The 25992-nt window shown below is 50.1% G+C and overlaps 1 long non-coding RNA gene across 1 annotated transcript; it reads right to left on the bottom strand.

The window, feature by feature from the left end:
• Positions 1–4802: 4802 nt before the first annotated feature.
• On the bottom strand, positions 4803–6297 carry LOC114814250. The gene is made up of 2 exons (XR_003762010.1): positions 6084–6297; positions 4803–5675 (listed from the first exon to the last, which is right to left on the bottom strand). It is a non-coding gene; the product is annotated as an uncharacterized LOC114814250 (long non-coding RNA).
• Positions 6298–25992: the final 19695 nt, after the last annotated feature.

Below are 25992 nucleotides of genomic sequence, written 5' to 3'. Positions count from 1 at the left end.
CACTAAGATAACTGCAACAATCTGCCCTTTTTATTTATTTACATATTTAAATTAATGTCTGCCTCCCCCTCTAGACTGCAAGCTTGTTATGGGCAGGGAATGTGCCTGTCCCATGGGTACACCCCCAAGCACTTAGTACAGTGCTCTGCACACAGGAGGCACTCCATCAATCCAATTGATTGACTGAAGGTGCAGAACTGCATGCACAGTGGATAGAATTCAGTTTCTGGCACAACACCTGCCTTCTGTCCCTCCCAGCCCACACCGCTATGAACTCGATTTCAGGCAGGAACCTGCACAACTCTACTTCTCAGAGAGAAATAGGGGAGATACCCTGATCTCCTCCTGATTTTAGAAACCAAAAACTTCCACAATGAGCCCAAAAGGGTCCCTTCTCCAGAGAGTGAGGATGTGCAATGGCCCTGCAGTCAGGACTGTAGTCCCAGAGAGGCTTGACCCATCTAGGGAATTAAGGGCCCTGGGTCTTCTCAGTCCCAGGCAAATCAGACAGAGCTAGTTTTCTGCCCAGAGCCCAGGCCGCTGTTCTCCCATGAGTGGCATCTATCTCATCACTCTTCTTCCCCCCATTATTTACATAGACACACACATACACACCCCACTCCACCGCCCCTCTCTTTAGGGTAGCAATGCACTCCATTCAGTATGAGGGAAAATCTGGGAGTTGAGTCTGCCCACAGCATAAGAGAGACGATCCTTGAGGTCGAGGAAAACCCCAAGGCCACACAGCAGACAGGTGGCCGAGCCAGGTTTAGAACCCTTTACCTTTAGACTCCCAGGCCTGGGCTCTAGCCACTAAGGAGAGACCGAGGTGAAAACATACTGGTGATTATTGAGTGTGGACTGTGTACTGAGAACTGTAGGATGTGCTGGGGGGTACGATACTGAGTTATTATGCTCTATGTTAAGCACTTACTATGTGCCAAGCACTGTTCTAAATGCTAGGGTAGATACAAGGTGATCAGATCGTCCTATGTGGGGCTCACAGTCTTAATCCCCATTTTACAGATGAGGGAATTGAGGAACAGAGATATTAAGTGACTGGCTCAAGGTCACACAGCAGACAAGTGGCAGAGATGGGATTAGAATCCACATTCTCTGACTCCCAAGCCGGTGCTCTTACCAGTAGGCCTTGTGGTTGTGGGCAGGGAATGTGTCTGTCCTATTGTACTCTCACAAGCACCTCGTGCAGTGCTTGCACACAGTAAGCACTCCATCATGTCTGGCATTGTGAGATCTGGGGTTATGAGATCTGGTCCCGGAAGACTCGCCTGAGCGAATGACTATGGTGGCCCAAGTCTCCCCATCCTGCCCTCCATCACCCGCTAAGGATCACATCTGTTGGACACTTCAGACTCCAGGAAAGCCATTTGTCTGATAGAAAGGGAGAGATAGGCAGACGAAAATAATAATAATAATAACGCTGGTATTTGTTAAGCGCTTACTATGTGCAGAGCACTGTTGTAAGTGCTGGGGGAGATACAGGGTAATCAGGTTGTCCCATGCAAGGCTCACAGTCTTAATCCCCATTTTTACAGATGAGTTAACTGAGGCACAGAGAGGTTAAGTGACTTGCCCACAGTCACACATCTGACAAGTGGCAGAGCCAGGTTTCGAACCCAGGACCTCTGACTCCCAAGCTCTGGCACTTTCCACTGAGCCACAAAAACCATCTAGGTTACAAACATGAGTCTTCCTGAAATGTGGATTGCCCAATAGAAGTGAGGTTTAGCAACTGCAGCTTGCCATCATGGCTTAGTGGAAAGAGCACGGGCTTGGGAGTCAGAGGTCGTGGGTTCTAAGCCCAGCACCGCCACTTCTCTGCTGTGTGACTTTAGGCAAGTGACTTAACTTCTCTGTGCCTCACTTACCTCATCTGTAAAATGGGGATTAAGACTGTGAGCCCCATGTGGGACAACTCAATTACCTTGTATCTATCCCAGAACTTAGAACAGTGCTTAGCACATAAGTGCTTAACATATAACATCATTATTATTATCTCCCAAGCAGTGTGGCTTAGTGGAAACAGCAAAAGCTTGAAAGTGAGAGGATGTGGGTCCTAATCCCATCTCCCCCACTTGTGTGCTGTGTGACCTTGGGCAAGTACTTAACTTCTCGGTGCCTCAGTTGCCTCATCTGTAAAATGGGGATTAAGACTGTGAGCCCCACATGGGACAACCTGATTACCTTGTATCTATCTCAGTGCTTGGCACATAGTAAGCACTTAAATATCGTAAACATTATCATTATTATTAAGCAGACTACTACATCCTGCAGCTAGCTCAAAACCCTTAACTAACCCCTTCTTCATATTCTCAAGTCTGTTAGTCATTCTCCAGGGACTGGGTGCCCAGAATAATGAAAGACTAGACAGAATTCAGTCCCTGCACTCCTGCTGTAGAACAGAAGTCCACACAGCTCTGATCCTCAAAGAGGAACAGGGGCGACGTGCTAATGTCACCCTGTCATACTCCTGACCCTAGGCTTCTCCCTCCCCCAACCCCCAGCAGCCACCACTGGTCAAGGCCACAGATGCCCCTTCTCCGAGTCTGAAGATATGCAATATGAGTCTGCAGATAGGACTGAGGGCAATGGGAGGTTTGATCCATCTAGAGAATTAAGGGCCCCAGGTCTTCTCCGTTCCACAGTCGGGTCAGAAAGAACCAGTTCCCTGCGCAGAGTCCCAGTTCCCATTTCCAGTACCAGCCTCTGTGCTGGGGCTGGCAGCCCCCTCCTCTCTCTCTTCGCCTTCTCCAGAGATGAATTTGGAAGTACAGTAATTGAAACAAACATATTCACCAACCACAACCAACACCTTCCCTTAGAGGTGGCAGCACAGTTCCTGGCTCCATCTCTCCACGAGGATTAGAGTTGGGAAATGCATTGTGGTGGACATGGAGGAGGTCCCCAATTTGATAGGAGCTACCACTATCACATGTGGAGGAGGTCCCCAGTTGTTGACAGGGGTGTGCAGGGCTGCATGTCTGCTCAGTTGGCCAAGCCCGAGCCAGCTCCCTGCACTGAGCCCCAATTCATGAACCAGTTTCCTTGCTGACTGTGGCAGTCCCCTCCTCATTACTCTCCCCAAAGCTAACCCCATCTTTCATGCATGCAAGGACATACATACACACACACACTCTCTCCTTTGAGTGGGAGTGAATTATGGAACTCCATCTTTCAATGGTGGTGTGCATTTGGGAATTGATTTGGGCCTCCCTCCTCACATCTGCCAATCGTTCTTCCTCCCTTCAAAGCCCTATTGAAGATACACCTCCTCCAAGAGGCCTTCCCAGGCTAAGCCCCACTTTTCCTCAGCTCCTACTCCTTTATCACCGTGACTGGCTCAACTTTGCTCTTTGCCCCCTCTCCCCACAGCACTTATGTATATAATTTCATTGATATATATTGATATATATATTGTATTTTTGCTTGTATTGATGTATGCCCCCCCCCCACCAACACACACTGTGAGCCCATGGTGGACAGACCAATTTACCAAGCGCTTGGGAGAGTTAAATGGATCTGGTAGACAAGATCCCTGCCTTCAAGCATCTTACAGGCTAGTGGGGAAGGCAGACAGTAAAAGAAAATTACAGGTAAGCAGGATCTCTGAGGCACAAGTGCATTTGTGAGAGTACATGCCCTCACACGTGGGCCCTTGAGCGCTCTCTCTGCACGGGTGTGTACTTGTGTATGGCTGCTGTGTGACCTTGGGCAAGTCACTTCCCTGTGTCTTTTCTCATTTGTAAAATGGCAGTTGAAACAGAGAGGCCCATCTGCAACAGGGACTGTGTCTAACCTGAATTGCTTGTATTTCCCCCCTTCCACCTCTCCCACCCATTCGTATAACACCTGGCACATTGTGGGCACGTAAATACCCCAGTTAATCCCAACTCTGCCACTTGTCTACTGTGTCATTTTAGGCAGATGACAACTTCTTTGGCCCTCAGTTGCCTCATCTGTAAAATGCGGATGGAGACTGGGGGCCCTGTGTGGGACAGGAACTGTGTCCAATCCCAATTGCTGTGTCTTTAACCAAGCTCTTGCTGCAGTGCCTGACATGCTAAGTGCTTAACAAATACCACAATCATTATTATTACTGCGATTAAAAACTGAGTTAGTAGACACATTCCTTGCCCACCAGGAGTTTACAGACTAGAAGGGGATAAAGACAAGAATATAAATAAATGATGGACATCCTGGCACTTAAGCACTTAATACCACAATTATTATGCTTGTTATTAGAAAAGGGGAGGGGAAGCAGAGACCCAGAGAGATTGAGGCACATCACTAAGTCACACAGCAAGTCATTTAAGTCGCTCCAATATGACGGATTAATTCACTAAACTGGCAGGGTAATGGAACCTGGGACAACCTCCAATCTGAGCCCCTGCCCACCTCCAACTCATGCTGCCCCCTCCCTCTCTCTTGGGCCTAGAGGGTCCTGCCATCCACGCTAGCCCTGCCCACCAGAGTCGATAGGGGCAGGGAGAAATCTGAAACCCTCCAGCCCATGGGAGCCACATTCCTATAGAGACCCTGAGGCTGGATAGGGGGAGAGGCAAGAAGAAAAAGAGTGCGTCATCAAGCCCCTTCCTTGAACTCATAAGACCTCTTACCCTGCCTGCGTGAGCCAGAAGGAATGAGATCTGGAGGTTGGGAGGGTGCTAGGGGTCACTCTACAAGTTAGAAGCTGGTGACATCCACCTGCTTTGAGTACAGAGTTGGTTCTCCCTAATTCTAACCCTTCTGTGGAGCGGGGCCAATTGCCAGTGGCTCAAGAGTGATGAAGAACGTATACATTTTATTCCAAACAGAGACATTTGGGCTTACAGATCCCAGGCTGCCAAGGGGACAGAGATGGGAGGAGGAGAGGAAGGGGAGAGAAGGGGGCCAGACAGTGCCATTTCTGTTGATAGGATGGGGGAAACCACTTTGCACCTTCCCACTCTAGCATTTGCTGTTAGTCCTCTCCACCCCTCTTTCTGCTCATCCAGGAGGGATGGAAGACAAGGGTAGTCACACATACATACATACAGACAGACACACGCACACCTTGACTCAACCTGTCCCTACACCCGCTCCCCCAGGGGCACCCCCCTGGATGGGAAAGGGAGTCTGTACTCTTGAAGCCTGAGTTAGGCAGGAAACTCCCACAGGGCAGAACAGGCAAGGAGGATGTCGCACTGACTATAGAATTAAGGGCCCCGGTGCGACCTCACTCCTGCTCGGATCCGCCCACGGAGTACCGGCCCCAAACTCTAGACCCCTGTTTCCATAACCCTTTACCCGGCCCAAGAGGGGCGGCCCCTCTGACCCTGCTCTGGTCCCGGCCCTCGCTCCCACGCATGAGGCACGCACACGTGCACACACCTCCATACCCTCCTGGAGTTGCAAGGGATTGATTTGGCACCCATGATGCAGTGTTTGACCCTTAACCCCCCCAAAGGAAATGGCACTGTCTGGAAGGAGAGGATACAGTTGCAGGATAGGGGGCGGGAAGGGGGTGGCCAGGGGGCAGCAGCCTCGTGTCAACAAATTTCCTCTCAGTAGGGCCGGCGCAATTTATCAGTGTCCATGGCATCCGGTGAGTAGCTGGTCCTTCCTCCACTGTCCGTGAGACCAGGTGGTCCGGTTCGGGGCTGCGCTGTGGCTTCCTGGGGATGGATGTGACTGTTGGTTGGCTGAAGAGGTGTGCCCCTGCCCGCACATGGTGAGTGCCGGCCATTCACAGTTGGGGGCGGGGAAGGCTCGGTTGGGTCGGCAATGGGGAGTCCAGTCTTCCGGCCAGGGAGCAGGAAGTTGTAGGGTGGGTAGGAGCCTGGTCAGGGGTCACTACTGAGCCCAGAGCGAGTGGGTCACTGCTTTGGGTTGTGGACTATATGGATGCAATGGATTGTGTGTGTATGTCCAGAGGAGGATAAGGTTTCTTTCACTATACTCTCTAAAGCACTTCGCAAAGTGGTCTAGACTTAAGTGCTCAATAAAGACCATTGTTTCCTCAATTCCTCCCACTTGCCCAAAACAGAACTCAGAAGGCCCCAAGTTTAAGACATAAAACTCACCATTCTGTCCAGTCCTGTCCACACCAATATGTCCTTAGAGAGGCGGGGATGGGCCAGGGGGCCGGGTCTCCCATGATGCACCTGGAGCTCAGGTTCCTTCCTTGGCCCTAAGGATAAGGCTTGTAAGGTCTCAGGGTAATCTCACTCTGCCCCCCTGCTTGTGGCAGAGGATGCTGCAGCCCAGGCCCAGCCCCATTTGCAGCTGGACTGTGCCCTGCAGGCGCATTCACACCCAAGGTCAGAGAGTGAGAAAAAAAGGAGACAGAGAGAAAGGAGGAAAGATTCCTCATATAGAACAGAGCAGCTGCCATTCACATGCCCTGCAGGGGAGGCTCTGGCTGGCTTTGCCGCTCCAAAGCAGGACACACCACGCACTCTGGGTTTCCTCCAGAGTCTCAGCCCGTGGAAACCCCCTCCCCAACACAGCCACAACCACCCCCCCCCAATTCCCCAGCGTCTTACCTGTGAGCAGGCCTGTCTGGGAGACTTCTCCAGGGGGCAGAAACAAACTGGGCTTCTGCCTTGTCTCTCAGGCAGCCTAGACTCTGAACACTTACCCAATACCAATCTGGTCCTTCACCCCTGCTCCTCTTCCACTCCATCAACAGTAGAAGGAGATTGGGGCACCTGCCTCCCAGTTTGGCCTGATTTGAGTGAGACCACACTCCTTTAAGCACCCTCTTTGGCAAGTCAGGTTTAGGAGACACAGCCCCTGCCCACTGGGAGCTTACAATCTAAGTCATTCAGTCAGACAGCTCATTGTATTTGAGCTCTTACTCCGTGCAGAACACTCAACTTAAGACCCTGGCATAGTACAATAGAACGCTTTAACATATATGACCTACCCACAACAGGCTCACAGTCTAGAAGGGGAAGCATCGACTTTGGAACAACATGATGCAAATGCTTCAGAGTTCAGCATTACATAGCACACGTGACCTCTGCTCTCAAGAAGCTTCCAGTCTACATGACAGACATTAAAATTGATTTACTCACAGGAGGGCATAGACAAGATCAGTACACCAAACTGAACATGTTGAACCTATGATAAGCTTGAATCGGCGGTACGAATTGATCAAGAAGAATACACAGAATGCAGAGTGGCAGTTTTGCATTAATATAGCAAGGGTCTTTAGCAAACACTATTTGACAGAGCACTGTACTAAGAGCAGGACGGGGGTGAGAGGGCTCAATTGCTAAGGACACCCACTTGAGTCATATTTATCCGGCACCGCAGAACAAGATATAACCAGAGAGATTCCCTCTCTATTATGAGCTTATATTCTAGTGGGGAAGACAGACGGTAATATGAGTGTTATGCCCATTTAAGTAGGAACCACGACGAGTGGGCGGAGGAGTCATTTGGAAATATTCTGTCGACTAGATTCCACCTCAAGGAGAGATTTGCACTTGGTAACTCAGTCTCCCAGGCACTCAGTAGGATGCTTTGCATCTAAGTACTCAGCGAATACTAACGGCGACTCAGCTTCTGCTACTATGGCGGCACTTGTGTTTGTGGTGTTCTGGCTCAGTGTGGCGTATTTGAGCGCAGAGCGCTATATAGCACTTGGGAGAGCACAACAGACATTCCCTGCCCGCAACGGGTTTACAGTCTACTTCCCTGGGTGGCTACTGAACTCCAGCTCATTGTTGGGCTTTGGAGGGGCTCGAGTCCCACGGGATGGTGGGGGAAATAGGCGACATATCTTGGGGTACAGGAATTGGGAAGCCCAAAGAGGCCTCAGACAACCAGCTGAGGTTGGCGCAATCCTGCCCTCGAGGGGCACGTGACAGTACCACCACTCCACCCCTCTCCCATCGGCGGGTCTTGATTCCTGCCCCAGAGGACTTACAATCTGACTCTCCAATACTGACGCGCTTCCAGAACTGATCCAAAACTCTCAATCCAGCGAGGATGGCAGGGTGGAGGTTTCCAATCGATGGGGGATGGAAGTGCACCTCCTTTTAAATAATTGGGGAGGTGGGGGGGGGGCGGCACAAGTCTTGCAGAAACAGTCCCTCACCTTCTACCACATTCCAGAGGCATGAGCACTTGCTGAGGTTGGATAAGATTGCTGGCTTTGACAACTTTATGGTTGAGGGGGAAATACTAGCTAACTGAGGGCTGGCAAGAGCACAGGTAGAGGGCTCAATGAGAGACACACACAGAGACACATAAAGACACACAAAGACACACAGACAGACAGTGAGCATGCACCCCCATGCACCCCATCGTTTCTGCCCCATCCCTTTCTCCCCCCGACCAAAACCCTGAGCACCAATCATTCCCTCTAAAACCAGACTTCATAGCATCACAACCCCTCAAATTCCTCCTCTCTGGAGATTTTTTTTTGTCCCAAATCAGACACTTCCCTTCCTAGATACCAGACTCATCTCCCAGTCAGCAAAACCAAAACCTTTGTTGTCTGTGACATTCCCTGGCCCTCCAGGGCATGAGTACTGTAGCCACATCAGAGACTGGGCTACAGGCACCATTAACCACACACATCAGAGTCCAATCTGATTATCTTGTACCTACTCAAGCACTTGTACCTACTCAAGCACTCAGAACACACAGTAAGTGCTTAACAAATACCATCATCACATCAACAGTATGGACAAGTCAATAATATCAAATATATTATCCTTACCACCATCAGCCTGGTCCACTACCAACACCTCATTAATATAGGACTCATTCTCAGAGTCAGAAGGTCATGGGTTCTAATCCCAACTCTGCCATTTGCCTACTGGGTCATCTTGGGCGAGTCACTTTACCTCTCTGTGCCCCCATTACCTCATTTGTAAAGATGGGGATGAAGAATGAAACACATGGGACAAGGACTGTGTCCAACCCGATTACCTTGTATCACCCCCAGCACTTAGAACAATGCTTGGCATATACTAAGCACTTAATATTATCATTATTGTGATTATCATCATCCCAGACTTGGGTATCCCCTCCCCACCCCTCAAATTCAAACCCTTGAGACCAGCCCATTCCTCAATGCCCTCAATCACCATAATCAATAAAGTCACCAATATCCCACCCTATACACCCTAGTGATTGCTGACTCATCCATATAAAATCAACTCCCCTCACAAGCCACCCCATCACTAATATAGGCAACATCAATTAGAACAACCTTAAGTAGCCCCCCAAAAGCATCAAGACAAAACATTCCTGAGCCATGAAAGCCAAACCATTTGCCATGACCCCCTCAGCACCACCAGGGCCATTGGTAGAAAAAGTAGGCAAAGAAAGCCAACTTTGGGGGGACTCTTAATCCAATACATCAACTACCAAATCATCAACTACCAGAGCTGAACAAAAGATAAGCTAACCAAAGGGAGCATCTCAGGCACTACTCACCAAACCCCCAGACAAACACACTACATCTCCTCTCCCCAATCTATGGCAAGTACAGCCCACTGACCCTTCTTAAGAAAAAGAAAGGCATACAAGCCTCTGGGGCTTTAAAGGGGCACCGCCACTTGCTCCATTGTAGGGCACCTAACGGAGAGACTGGGTTTCTGGGGGGTGGGGCTGTAGGATCAGAGAAGGAGGAGGCAGAAGGCTACTAAGGAGAAGAGGATGTGCACCTGCCTATCATTAAAAGGATCTGGAAAAACAGCCCTAATTATACACACCTGCAACCCATTCATTTACTCCTTGAGGATGGGGTCTCATTCTCATCTAAGGCTTTCCCAGAGTTTAATATAGTGCTTTGCACCCAGAAGGATAGTCAATAAATAAAAATGAATTAATTAATTCACTTACTCCATGGGGATGGGGTCTAATTCTCAACTGGGTCTTTCCCAGAGCTTAGTACAGAGCTTTTCACCCGGGAGGATAGTCAATAAATAAGAATGAATGAATTAATCAATCAATGAATGAACTCAAGCTCTTCACTGAGGCCTCCCCAGTCCCCACTGTCCCCTCCACTCTCTTCTTTTGTTTTTTGTTTCCTTTTTAATGATAACTGTTAAGTGCTTTCTATGTGCCAGCCACTGTGCGGGCGCCACGGTGAATACAAGAGAGTCGGGTTGGACACGGTCCCTGTCCCACATTCATTCATTCATTCAATTGTATTTATCGAGTGCCTATTGTGTGCAGAGCACAGTACTACGTGTTTGGAACGTACAATTTGGCAAGATAGAGAGAGTCGCTGCCCAACAGTGGGCTCACAATCTAAAATCCCCCCATTTTACAAATGGGGTGATTGAGGTCCAGAGAAGTGAAGCAATTTGCCCAGAGTCACACAGCAGACAGGTGGTGGAGTCAGAGTTGGAACCCAGGTCCTCTGACACCCGGGCCTGGGCCCTTCCCACTAGGCCACGCTGCTTCTTTCCTCCCTGCTTCTGTTCCGTTCAGCTTCCAGGGAAGGACTGTTGGTGTAAGAAGTAGGTAGAGGAGGCCAACACTGGGGGACTCTTTATCCAGGAGCCTGGGGAGAGAGAAGGGAAAAGGCAGGGAGGGAGCCAGAGGAAAGACAGGTAGGCAGGACAGGTCAGCTTTAAGGCTGGTCAGTAGGGAGGCCACTGATGGCTCTTGCAGATCTTGGACCGATAATAATAATGATATTTGTTAAAAGCTTACTATGTGCCAAGCTCTGTACTAAGAGCTGCTGCCTGGGTGTCACATGTCTCACAGAACACTTTTTTTAATGCTATTTGTTAAGTGCTTACTATCTGCTCAACATCTTGCTAAGTGCTGGGGTAGATACAAGTGAATTAGGTCAGACCCAAGCTCTACCCCTTAAGGGGCTCACAGTCTAAGTAGGAGGGAGAAAAACTGAAGCTTAGAGAAGTAGAGTGGCTTGCCACACAACAGGTGTTTGGCAGAGCTGGGATTGGAATTCAGGACCTTTGACTCCCAGACCCAAGCTCTTTCCACCAAGGCCACACAGCTTCTCAGAATTCAACCTGAATCATGGGCTCTGTGTAGGGTATGGAAAGGCTGAGAAGCCTCTGATTCTTTAAAGGGCAGTGCCACTTGCCCCACTGAAGGGCACCTAGTGGAAAGATTGGGTTTCTAGAGGTAGGGCTGAAAGATCAGGGAAAGAAGAGGCAGAGGCTATTAAGGAGAAGGGGATTTGCAGCTGCTCAGTGTTAAAAGGATCTGGAAAAACAAACACCTGCATGTCATTCAAATACTCCTTGAAGATCAGGTCTAATTCTCATCTAGCCCTTTCCCAAATCTTAGTACATTGTTTTGGACTCATGGGGCTATTCAATAAATAAGAATGAATCAATCAATCAATGACTCAAGGAATGAACTCAAACTCTTCCCTGAGGCCTCCCCAGTCCCCAAGCCCCACTGTCCCCTCCACGCTGCCTCTCCTTTTTGTTTTTTGTTCCCTTTTTAATGCAATTTGTTAAATCTTTTCTATGTACCAGGCTCTGTGCTGGGTGCCCTGGTGGACACAGGACAGTCGGGTTGGGCACGGTCTCTATCCCACAGAGGGCTCACACTCTGGATCCCCCATTTTACAACTGAGGAGACTCAGGTCCAGAAAAGTGAAGCAACTTGTGACTCAGGTCCAGGGAAGTGAAGCAACTTACCCAGGCTGACACAGCAGTGGGTGGTGGAGCCAGACTTGGAACTCAGGTCCTCTGACTTCTAGGCCTGGACCCTTTCCACTAGGTCACGTGCTTCTCTCCTCACTGCTTCTGTCCAGTTCAGCTTCTGGGAGAGGACTGTTGGTGTAAGAAGTATGTAGAGGAGGCCATCTTTGGGGAGCTCTTAACCCAGGAGCCAGGGGAAAATGGCAGGGAAGGGGTGGGGGGGCAGAGGAGACAAGAAGGAAGGGCAGGTCAGCTTTAAAGTTGGCCACTAGGGTAGCCACTCATGGATATTTGTTAAGCACTTACTATGTGCCAAGCACTGTACTAAGTGCTGATGCCTGTGTCACATGTCTCACGGAACACTTGTTTTTTTTTGCTTTTACTTACTGTGTGCAGAGCACTGTACTAAGCACTTGAGAGAGTATAATACAACCAAACCCAGACACACTCCCTGTCCACAATGAGATTACAGTGTAGAAATGGAGAAACAGACATTACTATAAATAAATGACAGATAAGGACATAAGTGCTGAGGGGCCGGGAGGGGAGACGAATGAAGGGAGTGAGTCTCACATTAGACAGTGGCAGAGCCAGGACTTCTGTGTAAGTATGTATATGTCTGCAAGGGAGTAAGTCTTGAGACCTCTATGTATTTATTTTCCTGCAGAGAAGTAAAGTCATTTGTTTCTGGGTAAATATGCATGCACTTACATACTTCCCACTCTTTTCCTGCCTTTGACACTGTTGACCATCCATCCCCTTCTCCTCCACACCTTATCTCACCTTGGCTTCACGGACTCCTTCCTTTCCCGGTTCTCCTCTTATCTCTCTGGCCGTTCATTCTCTGTCTCCTTCGCAGGCTCCTCCTCCCCCTCCGATCCTCTAACTGTTGGGGTTCCTCAAGGGACAGTTATTGGCCCTCTTCTGTTCTCCATATACACTCACTCCCTCGGTCAACTCATCCGCTCTCACGGCTTCAACTATCATCTCTATGCAGATGACACACAGATCTACATCTCTGCCCCAGTCCTCTCCCCATCCCTTCAGGCTCGTATCTCCTCCTGCCTCCAAGACGTCTCTACCTGGATGTCTGCACGCCACCTAAAACTCAACATGACCAAAACTGAGCTTCTCATCTTCCCTCCCAAGCCCTGTCCTCTTCCTGACTTCCCTATCACCGTGGATGGTACGACTATCCTTCCCATCTCTCAGGCCCGCAACCTCGGCATCATCTTTAACTCTGCTCTCTCATTCACCCCACACATCCGATCTGTCACCAAAACCTGCCGGTCTCACCTTTATAATATCGCCAAGATCCGCCCTTTCCTCTCCACCTGAATGGCTATCTTACTGTTACAGGCTCTCATAATATCCTGGCTGGACTATTGTGTCAGCCTTCTCTCTGATCTCCCTTCCTCTTGTCTCTTCCCCCTCCAGTCTATTCTTCAATCTGCTGCCCAGCTCATCTTCCTGCATAAATGCTCTGGGCATGTCACTCCCCTTCTTAAAACCTCCAGTGGTTGCCTATCAACCTCCGCAGGAAACAAAAACTTCTCATTTTAGGCTTCAAGGCTCTCCATCACCTTGCCCCCTCCTACCTCTCCTCCCTTCTCTCTTTCTACTCCCCACCCCGCACGCTCTGCTCCTCTGCTGCCCACCTCCTCACCATCCCCCGTTCTCTCCTATCCCGCCGCCGACCCCTGGGCCACGTCCTCCTGTGGTCCTGGTATGCCCTACTCAAGCCCATGAATATGCCTGGCCTGTTATTAATCAGTCTATCAGTCAATGGTTTTTACATAGCACTTATTATGTGAAGAGCGCTGTACTAAGAGCATGAGAGAGTATAACAGAACAAAGTTCTAGAGTAAAATTTACCCAACACAGTACAAAGTGCTTGGGAGCTCCTTATGGGTGGGAATGTGTCTGCTAATTCTGTAGTATTGTCCTCTCCTAAATGCTTAGTACTGTGCTCTGCCCGTAGGAAGTGCTCAATAAATACCACAGATTGATTGAGAAAGCACAATAAAATTAGCAGAAACAATTCCTGTTCACATGGAGCTCATAATCTAGTTGGGAAAATAGACACTAAGATACCTTATAAGCAGAAGGAAGAAGTGGAATTTAAAGATGAGCCAATAAAGTGCTTCATGAAAGGGGTTGAGGTCGGGGTGGAGGGTGGTGGGGTGAGGTGTGTGTGTGTGTGTGTCCTCACTCCCCACAATTGTCCCATGTGCTTGCAGCAGATGCAAGGTGTGTACAGTAATGATGGTAATTATTCAGCACTTTCTTTGTGCCTAAAAACTGCACTAAGCATTGGAAAAGATAGAAGATTTTCTTCTGCCTCGCACTTGGATTTGCACCTTTTATTCACGAGTAGAGTAAAGTAGCGTAGAGTAGAGTAGTGTTGATCTCTATCATTCTTAATCATTGATGTTAATGTTAATGTCTTTATTACTTTCATCATAAACTTTATTATTATTCTTTGTCAGTGTTATTGTCTTGTTACTGTGAATTGATTTCACTTGTTGATAATCAAATTAATTTGATAATTAACATTATCAAATAGAAAAAAGAAAATAAAATTGTTGGGGTTTTTAATCAAGTAGGATTTTTTTGAATAGAAAAAAGAAAATAAAATGGTTGGGGTTTTAAATGAAATAGGATTAAAACTTATACTGTAACCCTTCACATCTGAAGGCTTTAAACCCTCTTCTTTATTTAAAATATTTTATTTGAGATTCTTATACCTGAAAGGGGATTCAAACTGAGGCTTCCAGCTTTATAAGGTGGTTACCTTTCCCCTAGGCTACAGCAGTCCTCCTGGAGAAACTTGCTCGTTCATTCTATTTCAAGCAGATGCCCTTGTTAGAGGAGGGAAAAAAAAAAAAAGCCTAACCTTTAAAGCACCGCTTTTCTGTTGAGGGAGAGCTTAAGGGGTCAAGCCGAAGAGGTAGCTAATGTGAAGCAGTTTGTGGAACCACGGTAATTTCTCCGTCTCTGAGTTCAGAGGTTGTTGGTTCAAACGGGTGGGTCGGTCTGTCAATGTAATGTGTATGTGCACTTGTATAGAGATAAGTAATGTGATTATATAAATAAGGTGATGTGTCTAAGCGTCTGCATAAAGTTGAATAAGCTGGTATATATGAGTGTATGGGTAAAGTGAAATAAGATGGTAAATGTCTGTGTATACATGCCTAAAATGAATAAGGTGTTTCCACCATGTTGATATAGTCACAGGTTAAGATGCTTTGTCTCTAAAGGTCTGTCTTCAAAAAAAAAAATTAATCTCTCTCTTTTTTTTGTTATGGAAGAATTGCTAAGTCCCAAGAGGGAGATCAAGAAATCCACTTGGACTCTGTCCCCGTTGCATATTTCTCGACCAAGTTCTTATGGGGTGCAGAGAGCCACGTTAAGCACCTGGGAGAGTACAGCGCGACAAGCAACGGACATGACCGGCTTAGGGTCTAGAGGGAGGAAGATGGGCATTAATATCCGTTGATCAATGACAGATACAGAACTGAGCGAGGATCACACCCGATGAGGGCGGAAGCGGGACTTCCGTGGAAGTGTCTGCGCCGGGGCGGACACGGCGCCATCTCTGAACGGAAGTCTTCCGGTAGAGAAGCCACGTCATGCATCTTGGGTTAAGTAGACACGCACCTGCTTAGACTTGACCTACTTTCCACTCTACCTGCCATGCCTTCTGTGGCGCTTTCCTCATCTCTACGTTCACGTCTCCTAAACGGAAGGGTGCAGAATGCTGAACGGCGAGCTGCTCGGGTAAAAGTTGTAGTTCTACTTAGTCGGTCAACTCTCAAATTGGGTTTTCTTTTTTCTTTAAAGTTAACGAGGTTCATTGACGACAGCTCTAATCAATTAACGGTCTTAAGACAATCACATTGACCTTAATGAGACGCTTTCCTCATCTGTAAAATAGGTATTCATAACCCCTTCTCTGTTCCCCTTAGACCACGAACACCACTACGGTTTACTACGAGGCCCGCCCTGTACTAAGCCCTCAACCGAGACCACACGTCACCTGGCGCTCTAAAGACAAAATTCCGGTCCACCTACCCACCTCGAGACCGAAGGTTGCCGTGGGCCGGGAACGTGTCCCCCGGTTCCGTCGGACTCTCCCGACGACTCGGTCCGGCGTCCCGTCCGTGGCGCGGGCTCGAGCGCGCCGTGACAGTGCCCGTTATATGGTCTCCGTCTTCGAGGCCTGATGGCCATTGCCTTGGGTTGACGGTGCCGGCACTCAGAACAGGGCTCGGCGGTTAGAACCGAGCTTGGCACACGGTAAGCACTTAACAGATAGCGTTATCATCATTACTACTTCCCTCCCGACAGATCGGCCGGTTTCCCCGGAAGAGACCGGAAGTCAAACTCAGCCATCCCGGCGAGTCCTGGGGGGCGATGGTTCCGGGAAACCCGACCTCAACTCACCCCTCCCGGCGAGAGTGGCACTTCTCGGGAAAATCGTCGTCCGTTCCCTCCTCCGGGCGGGTGCGGAGGACCGCCGGACTGAACGGACCGAAACGATCCCCGCCCCGATGACCTAAATGGGGAGGGGGACGTTCGTGAGGATGAATTGCTGACTCATGATCTGTGATATCATTTACAGATTCGGAGATGAGCACCGTGGGGCCGGGGCCAAGAGCAACTGCCCAGACCTCCCAGATCCCCCCACTTCCTCTACTCCCGCTCCCTTGAGCCTCGCACTTGGATCCGCTCCCTTTATTCACCTCTCCCTTGGCCCCTGGGCACTCACGCCCAGAACCTACGGGAATCGATTGAGATCAACCATTTCTGCGTCTAGACCGTCAGCTTTTTGTGGTATTGGACTTTCCCGAGCACTCGGTACAGCATTGGGTGCACGGTGAGCGCTTCATCACGGAATGAATTGAGCAGGTTATCCAGAGAGGCTCAGTGACCCGCGCAAAGCTGCACGGCAAACCAGGGGCAGACCTGAAATGAGCATTTCCCCAACAGCTCGACCTACAGGGCCACGCGGTCGACCCGGGGACGAGGCTCAAGGACAATTACGCTCCAAGTAGAAGCAGGGGAGAGCAGCCCAGATGCAAGGAATCCAACATCCAAAGACCATCTCAGAGAAGGAGGGCCCAAACCAAGCCAAGGTCCAAAAAACAAACTTCTTCCGTTTCTTGCTTTGGGTTCTCGATGGAATCTGTTAAGTGCTATGTGCCGGGCACCGTACTAAGCGCTGGGGTCGATCAAAGGGAATCAGGTTGGACACAGCCCATTTCCCACAGAGGGTGCACAGTCTTAATGCCCACGTTACAGATGAGGTCACTGAGGCTCCGAGAAGGTCAGCGGCTAGCCCAAGGTCACACAGTCGTCACGAGGCAGAGCCAGGCTGAGACCCCAAGGTCCCTCTGACCTGACAGGAGGTGGGGGTACAGAGGGTAGGTAGATTTTGAGAGGAAGAGGGAGACCTCTTCTGGAGAGAACGCTGAGGAGGATGGGAGAGTCATAGAAGGGACTGGAGGAAGAAGAGCCTGGATGGGTGCAAGGGAGATTTTAGGGCCATCACGCTTGATGATTTCGAGCATCTAGTGAGGCCATTAAGGGCAAGAAGAGATGAGCAGGAAGCGGGAGGATGGGGGGCGGGCCCGGGGGGAGGGTTGTTCGAGAGGGAGCAGATGGGGAATGTGACTACCTATCTGTTAGATCGCGCTCTCCTGAGCGCGCAGTACAGAGCTCCGCAAGCGGGAAGTGCTCCATAAATACATCGCGTTGAGTTCAAAGTCCCCATCTCACCGGTCCTGTAACCTCGGCGTTATCTTCGATTCATCACTCTCATCCGACCCGATCCGTCACCCAAACCTGGCGGTTCTTCTACCTTCGCGACATCTCTAGAATTCTATGCTTTCTTCTCCATCCAAATCGGTGCTCAGCAAGGCCACCGAGATTTAGGACAGTGCCCAGAACTTGGTATAATGCCTGCACATAAGTAAGTGTAGAATGAATACCATTATAAAAAAAAAAATGTCAACAGCTACCATGATGATCCAAACACTTATCCGATATCCCTCTCTAACTACGGCACCAACCTCCTCGCTGATCTCTCTTCCTCCTGCTCTCCCCACTTGGGCCCATCCTTCATTCTGCTGCCCAGATCTTTTTTCACAAAAAGAGCATTGAGTCCATGTTTCCCCACTCCTCCAGAACCTCTGGGAGTTACCCATCCACCTCCACATCCAAAAGAAACTCCTTACTGTTGCCTTGAAAGACTCGTCCCCTCCTACCTCACTTCACCCATTCCCCACTCCGACCCAGCCTGCACACTCTGCTCCTCTAATGCCAATCTGCTCACTTGTACCTCCATCTCCTCTCTCTCGCCACCACCCCTCTCCTCCTTCCCGCCTCTGGCCCGGAACGGCCTCCCCCGTCCTATCTGACGGACTGCCGCTCTCCCCAGATTCAAATCCTTAAAGGGTCATCTCCCCTGAGTGGGTTTCCCCAGCTAAGCCCCTCGTTCCCGCTACTCCCTCTCCTTTCTGAGTCATGTACTTGCTTGGATATGTACCCTTGAAGTGCTTCTTCTCCTCCACCTTCTCTCCAAACCAGTGATGGACATAGCCAGCTGAAATGGATTTCGGTGTCAGTTTCTCCCTCTGGACTGTAAGCTCACCGTGGGCAGGGAACACGTCGAGCAACCCTATTGCACTGTAACCCCGCTCTCTCCTCCCCCGCCCTCAAACGCTTATTACAGTGCTCTGCCCACCGTAAGCGCTCAGTAAATACCATTGACTGATGGATTGATGGACTGTCCATTTGTTTGGATGTGTATAGACCCATAATGCTGTTGGTTTATATCGATGCCTGTTGACTTCTTTTGAGGTCTGTCTCCCCCCTTCTACACCGTCAGCCCAGCGTGAACAGCGATCGTCTCTCTCTGCTGCTGAATTGTCCTTTCCAAGCGTTCCGTATAGTGCTCTGCACGCATGGCACTCCCGCGCTTTTTGGCACCCCTCTTACTGCTTCTTTCATCCTGCCTCCCAACCCCCCCACGCCACACAGGTATCTACCTGTATCGTGCCGGGCGGCAGCCGCGTAGGAGAGAGTCGAAAGTAGACCACCTCCGTATTTTTACCAAGAATACTCTCGGATGCGCTACCGGAACGATGGCGGATGAAAGTGGGTCGTTCCAGAAGAGAAGCGTCCGGGGCCTCGCTACGGATCGGAGACGACTCTACGGCATAAGAACGAGTACGCATCTGGAAGTTTTTTATTGACTTGTATTAATGTCCGTCTCCCCCCTTAGACTGTGAGCTCCTTGGGGGCAAGAATGTGTCTGTTGGGTGGTAGATTATACTCTACCAAGCACTTACTATGGTGCTTAGCACACAGAGTTCCCGAAGGGTTCTGGGTTGTTTGTTCATGGTAGTTGCTCAGCGATGGCTGTGTGTCGGGCACTGTCCTAAACGCTGAGGTAGACACAAGAGAGTCCAGTTGGCCGGTGTCCCTGTCCCGCATGGGGCTCCACCATCTTAATTCCCATTTGAATGATGAGGTGACTGAGGTGCAGAGAAGTAAAATGACTCGCCCAGGATCCCACAGCAATTGAGTGGCGGAGCCTGGATTAGAACCTTCCGACTCCCAGGCCTGCAGTCTATCCACTAGGCTGCGTTGCTTCCTTAGGGCCCCATCTGGTGGGGGGCACTGAGAGGGAATGGCGGGACCGAGGCCTCAGAGCTGCGGGCTCCGGGATCCCGGGCCCGGCCTCCACGTCGCCACAGACACCGGCGCCCCTGGACTTGTTATTTATCAAGTGCTTACTCTGATGCCCAACGATGTGCTAAGCATTGGGGGAGGTACCTGATCGTCAGGCCAAGTACAGTCCTATCGACCAAGTGCTCACTATGTGCAGAGCGCCGTCCTGAGGCTACCGTGTTTAATCCCGAGCCGAGAAGCTGGACATGGGCTTGCCTGTCGAGCAGTCCCCGAGCTGGACCTCTGCACGTGGAGTCGCTCGTAGGCTCCGTCCCGGTGGGATTGAATTGAATGAGGGTTCGTGGTTACCCGGGCAAGAGGGGACCTTGTGGCTTCCTGGGCTGTAGACAGAGCTTCTACCGCCCATTGGTCCAGTGGTCCTAGTGGTCCAGGCCGGGGCTGGAGGAAGACGTGGCCACGGGGACCTTTCCTCACCGACTCGCATGGCTTTTCCATCTGCTTCCCGGCGAGAGCGCCGACGCGCCGGGTCACGGGCCCCGGGTCCTCGTCGCCGCTCCGACGCTTGCCGCGCCGTGCGACCCCGAGTGAGTCGCTTCACCTCTCCGGGACCCCTTTCCTCAATTGTCATAAGGGGATCCAATGCCTATCCATCCATCGATCCTACTTATTGAGCCCTGGCTCTGTGCAGAGCACACTGCACTAAGCAGTTGGGACAGGACGATAGAAGAGTGGGTAGACACATTCCCCGCCCATTGCGGGCTTACAGTCCAGAGGAGGAGATGGACATTCATGTGAATAAATAAATACATTACGGAGATGGAGAGACTCCCGTGGGGCTGAGCGGCTGAGGGGAATAAAGGAAGCCCATCAGGGCGACGCAGAACAGACCGAGAGAACAAATGAGGACGGGGGAGGCTTCTCGGAGGAGACGCGCCCTTAATAAGTCTTGGACCGGGCGGGGAGCCGTCGTCCGTCGGATAGGAAGAGGGAGGGCGATCGGGGTTGCGGCGGGAGAGCCGTGAGGTGAAGGAATGGGGCGAGGTGATCGAACGCTTGAAAACCAACGGTAAGGAGTATCAGCTTGGCGCAGAAGGGGATGGGCAGCCGCTGCAGGTTCTTGAGGAGCGGGGTGACAGGAACTGAATGTTTCTGTAGACAAATCATCCGGGCAGCACAGTGAAGTCAAGGCTGGAGTGGGGAGAGGCAGGAGGCAGGGATCGAGGCGGTAAAAGGACAAGCGCTCGGCTAAGCGGGCTACCGGTTGGGATGGAGAGGAAAGCCCAGATTTGACTGATGGCGTAAAGGTTAAACTGACAGGATCTAATGACACACTGAATATCTAGGTTGAATGAGAGAGAGAGATGATTTTTCTACAAAAAAGTTCAGTCCCCATCTCCCCGCTCTTCAAGAACCTCCAGTCTGTCAGAGGCAGGAGGCGGTCAGTCAGTCATTGGTGTTTATTGAGCGCTTACTGTTGTGCAGAGCACTGTATTAACCACCCTGGGAGAGGACGACACAAGAGACAGACACATTCCCTGCCCACGACCGGCAGGCCCTCCCCGCCAGACCGGAAGTCCCTTGAGAGCTGGGGGCCGTGTTCAACCGGATCATCTGATGTCTAGCCCCGCTTTTGGCACTTAACACGGGTCAAGGAGCTGTTATGCATTCACTGATTTATCCATATTAACATCCACCTCCCCCTCTGGACTATGAGCTCATGGTGGGCAGGGAAAGTGTCTCTTATACGGTTGTGTGGCACTCCGCCCAGCACTTAGTGCTCGGCACACAGAAAGCGTTCAATAAATACAATTGAATGAATAAAGGAATGAACAGTTTTCATCATCCTTGTCATTCATACCCCCCGCATCTGGAAAGGGAAGACCACTGAAGAGCAAAGGTTTGGAGGAGGGGGACGGTGCAGGTCTACGTCCTTGAGCCCATTTGCACAATAAAGCTCGTTACATGGGCAGGGAACATCTCCACCCATTATTCATTCCTATTAATGACTTTCTCCCTCCTCTTATAGACCGTAAGCCCTCTATGGGCAGGGAACCGGTCTGCTAATTCTGTGGGATCGGACTCTCCCGAGAGCTTAGTACAGAGCTCCGCCCGCAGTTAGTGCTAGATAAATACCGGGGATCGAACGATGAAGACGGGAAGGCCGGCCACAGCCCGGCCGACAAGATGGACGCTGAGAGCGGAGGCCACCCGGAGTCGCTCCGGAGGAAGGCCCGGCCCTCTGTCGGTGGCCTCTGGCCGGGGGGAGGCAAGGGGGTGGCAGGCGGCCATACTTCCGTGGCTCAGCGGCTTCTGCGAGGATGGTGATAGCGGGTCTCTGGTCATCCTGGGGTCGCTCACCTGGGGGCATCTCGAAGCTGAAAGACATAGGGATCTGAGCTGGATGATCCACGGCAAAGGACTCGGTCGATCAAATTTTCAATCGATCAAGCAATCGATCATCTTAACTAAGCACTTCCCGAGTGCAGAGCACTATGCTGAGCTCTTGGGAGAGTACAATGCAATAGAGTTACTCCTCCTCCTCCTCCTCACAATAGTAATAATAATGGCATTTATTAAGCGCTTACTATGTGTCAATCCAGGTTCTAAGTGCTGTGGCAGGTACAAGTTAATCAGGTCGGACACAATCCCTGTCCCACGTGGGGTGCATTGTCTAAGCAAGAGAGGGAATAGGTGTTTAATCCCCATTTTACAGTTGAGGAAACTGAAGCACAGAGAAGTGAATCGTCTTGTCCAAGGTGCCCCAGCAGGCAACTGGCCGAGCTGGGACGAGAACCCAGATCCTCTGACTCCCGGGCCCGTGCTCTGCCCACTGGGGCAATGATGGTTGAAGGTGGTAGCTTGGCAGCTCCACTCAGGTTCAACTGGTCCTGCAGTTGTCCCCCCTTTCTTTGTCTCTGACCTCCCTCGCTGAGTGGTTTCAGGCCCAGACCTGCAGGATCACCTCACATCACTTCACTTGATTTACTCAAGACAATTCTGGCTATTGGAGTAACTCAAATCACTTAAAGACTGGATTACCTCAAGACAACTTAATTGCAAAGACCAAAGGACACTCTGGCCCTGCTTATCAGTATTATCAGATCACCTAGAACAAAGCAGATGGGGGGCTGGATGGAAAACACCTGTGGGGTTGACTGCTTTTTCTTCTAAAGGATTTCCCTGGTACTGTATTCTTCTGATAAACTAAAGGTTGTACCAAAGGTATATAGAGAAACTCTGTATTGCTTGGAGTTGAGCAGGCCTTGATGGGACGAGATAATTTTGCCACTAAACCAGAAACTCACTGCTAACACTCATAGAAATAAACTTGTCTCTGACCTAGCCTCTAAACACAATGCACTCTTCACCAAGTTTTTGGATCCCTACCCTCAAGGTAGCTAAAAATCTACTAGAAGTGACAGACCTGAGTTTTCCTCTCCTAATAATAACCATGACCATGGTAATAACAGTGGCATCTGTTAGGCATTCACTCTGTGCCGAGCACTATTCTAGCCACTGGGACAACCACGAGTTAACCCGATCAGACACCGTCTGGCCCAGGAGGTCCCCGTCCAAGGAAGACAGAGAACGGGTCCCGAAAGCCTGTTTTCAGAAGGGGAAAGAGAAGCTGAGGGAAGGGAAATGACTTGTCCGGGGCCCCGTAGCACTCAACTCCCCATGTTGCAGATGAGGGAATGGAGGCACAGAGAAGTTAGGTGAGTTGCCCAGGGTCACACAGCAGGCACTTAAGTGCTTACTGCATGCAGAGCACTGTACTAAGCAGAGGAAAGAGGCCACATTCCCTGCCCAAAATGAGCTTACCGTCCAGAGGGGGAGATGGACATTAATTTAAATCCCTAATGTACATTCAATCACTCAATTAATTCAATCCTACTTACTGAGCTCTGACTTTGTGCACAACACTGGACTAACCACTTGGGAGTGGTCAAGACAACAATTCTCTGGGCCGTTAGGTCACTGTGAGCAGGGAATGTCACTATTCATTGTGAAATTGGACTCTCTCCAAGTTCTTAGGATAGTACTCTCTGCACACAGTGAGTGTTCGATAAATACCACTGACTGAATCAATAATAAACGGCGACATTCCCTGCCCACGAGGAGCTAGAGCTGTCTAGAGTGGGGGAGACAGATGGCAGTACAAATCAATAAATGAAATATTTGGACATAAATGCTATGGTGCTGGGAGGGGAGGAATATGGGAGTCTGGGGGGCGCGCTGAGGGGGAAGGTCAGATACCCCACAAACGGTGGATAGAACAGAAGTTGTTGACCAAACTATAGCCAGGCAATGTTCCCCCCAGTTATTTAGGAAATAAAAAGGAGAATGATATTTGTCTTTTACTAGGTCTTTCCCTGTCATGAACAAGAACCAAGAAAGGTTGGCGCGTGTTTCCGGGGACATCACATCTTCAAGGGCAAGGGGGAGTGTCTCCTGCCTATGGGACTGTCCCAAGCATCTCCTATGGTGCTCTGCACAAAGAAGCCTTCCCTGACTAAGCCCCCCTCTCCTCTTCTCCCACTCTCTTCTCCGTCCCCCTGACTCGCTCCCTTCTTTCATCGCCCCCCCCCGCCCCACACCATTTAACTCCAGATCTGTCATTTATTGATTGCTATTAGTGTCTTTCTCCCCTTCTAGAGGGTCAGCTCACTGTGGGCAAGGAATATGTCTATTTTTAGATTGTACTCGTCCAAGCATTTAGGACAGGGCTCTGCACTCAGCAAGTGCTCAAGAAATACGATTTAATGAATGAATGAATGATAGGAATAATAATTATGGTTTTTGTTAAGCGCTGGCTGAAAGCAGACAAGCATGAAATACAACTGAATGAAAGTTTGGAGAGAATAAAAAAATCAAATCCTTTTAGACAAGCGATGTGGCCCAGTGGCTAGAGCATGGGCATGGGAATCAAAAGGACCCTTCTCTGCCACTTGCCTTCTAGGTGACCCTAGACAAACCGTTTCACTTCTCTGCACCTCAGTTGGACTTTGGAAATGGACTCTGTCCAATCTGATTAGCTTGTATCGATCCCAAACTGGCACACTACCTGGCACACACTAAGGACTTAACAAATACCAGTTAAAACAAAGAAGTTCTGAGAGTGGCTCCCCTTTATTCACCCCTCCCTCAGCCCCATAGAACTTACGTATGTATCTAGAATATATTGATTTCTATTCATGTCTGTCTCCCCTCTTGACTGTAAGATCACAGTGGGCAGGGAATGTGTCTAGGTGTTATAGTGTACTCTCCCAAGAGCTTAGTATAGTCCTCTGCACCCAGTAACCACTCATTCTACGGAGGGAGGCAGACGTTCATATAATACGTGCCAGGTATGGACGTTAGTGCCCTGGGGCTGGGAAGAGGGATGAAAAAAGGGAGCGAGTCAGGGCGAAGAGGAAGGAAGTGGGAGAAGAGGAAAGGAGGGCTTAGTCGGGGAAGGCCTCCCAAGTGCTTAATACAGTGCTCTGCACACAGTAAGCACTCAGTACATTCGACCGACAGTCCAACCCGAGTAACGAATGGTGGTCGGACTGATCGACGACGTGGTTAGAGACGGGAAATATCGAGAGCCTCAGATGATACTCAACAACCACTCCCTCCCTCCAGTATCCCCTAGGTTTCCCAGGGGGTTTCTTCCAAACAGATTTGCACACTGGGTCCAAGTCATGGATTTGACTGTCCTGGGCCCTGAGCCAGGCCAAGTTACCCAAGCAGACCGAGTTGAGGTGAGCTAGGCCGAGTTATTCATTCTATCGTATGTAACAAGCACTTATTCTGTGCAAAGTCCCATTTGACTTGGCCTTTTGTGACGTCTTCCCAAAGGCCACAGAGAAGCCGCCTAGCCTAGTGACTGGAGCCTGGGGCCCTGCCAGTCAGAGGACCTGTATTCTCATCTCAGCTGTGCCACCTGTCTGCTGTGGGTTCTAGGGCAAGTCACTTTACTTCTCTAGCCCTCAGTTGCCTCTTCTGTAAAATGGGCATGAGGACTGTAAGCTCCATGTGCGGCAGGGACTGTGCCCGCCTTGATTAACTTGTAGCTACTGCAGGGATTGGAACAGTGCTTGACACAGAGTAAGCATCTAATGAATGTCATTTAAAAGGAAAAAAAAAAAGAGGGAGCCAGGCTGAAGAGTCAGTCAGTCAATCATATTTACTGAGTGTTTACTGTGTGCAGAGCTTAGGAGAGTGCAATAGAACAATAAACCGACACATTCCCTACCCACAACGAGCTTAGGGTCTTGAGGGGGAGACGGACAATAATAGAAATCAATCAATGGACATGGTGCCGGGGGGTGGGGGCTGGGCCGGGGGATGAATAAAAGGAGCAACTCAGGGTGACACAGGAGGAAGTGGGAGAAGAGGAAAGGAGGGCTCATTGGGGGAAGGCCTCCCAAGCGCTCAGTACAGTGCTCTGTACATGGTAAACACTCAATAAATGCAACTGACAGACTGACTGCCTTATCTGATTAGCCTGTAGCCAGACTGAAGAGGAACTGAGCTCCAGGCCTAGTCTGGCCAACTACCCTGGGGCTAGAGGGAGGAAGGGAAATACTCTACCAGGAGAAGCAGAGGAGGTCTCGCGGCTATTGCCTGGGCCTGGGAGTCAGAAGGACCTGAGTTCTAA

This window comes from Ornithorhynchus anatinus, chromosome 1 (genome assembly GCF_004115215.2).
Source record: "Ornithorhynchus anatinus isolate Pmale09 chromosome 1, mOrnAna1.pri.v4, whole genome shotgun sequence".
Taxonomy (NCBI): domain Eukaryota; kingdom Metazoa; phylum Chordata; class Mammalia; order Monotremata; family Ornithorhynchidae; genus Ornithorhynchus; species Ornithorhynchus anatinus.
This window is presented reverse-complemented; position numbering and strand designations above follow the sequence as displayed.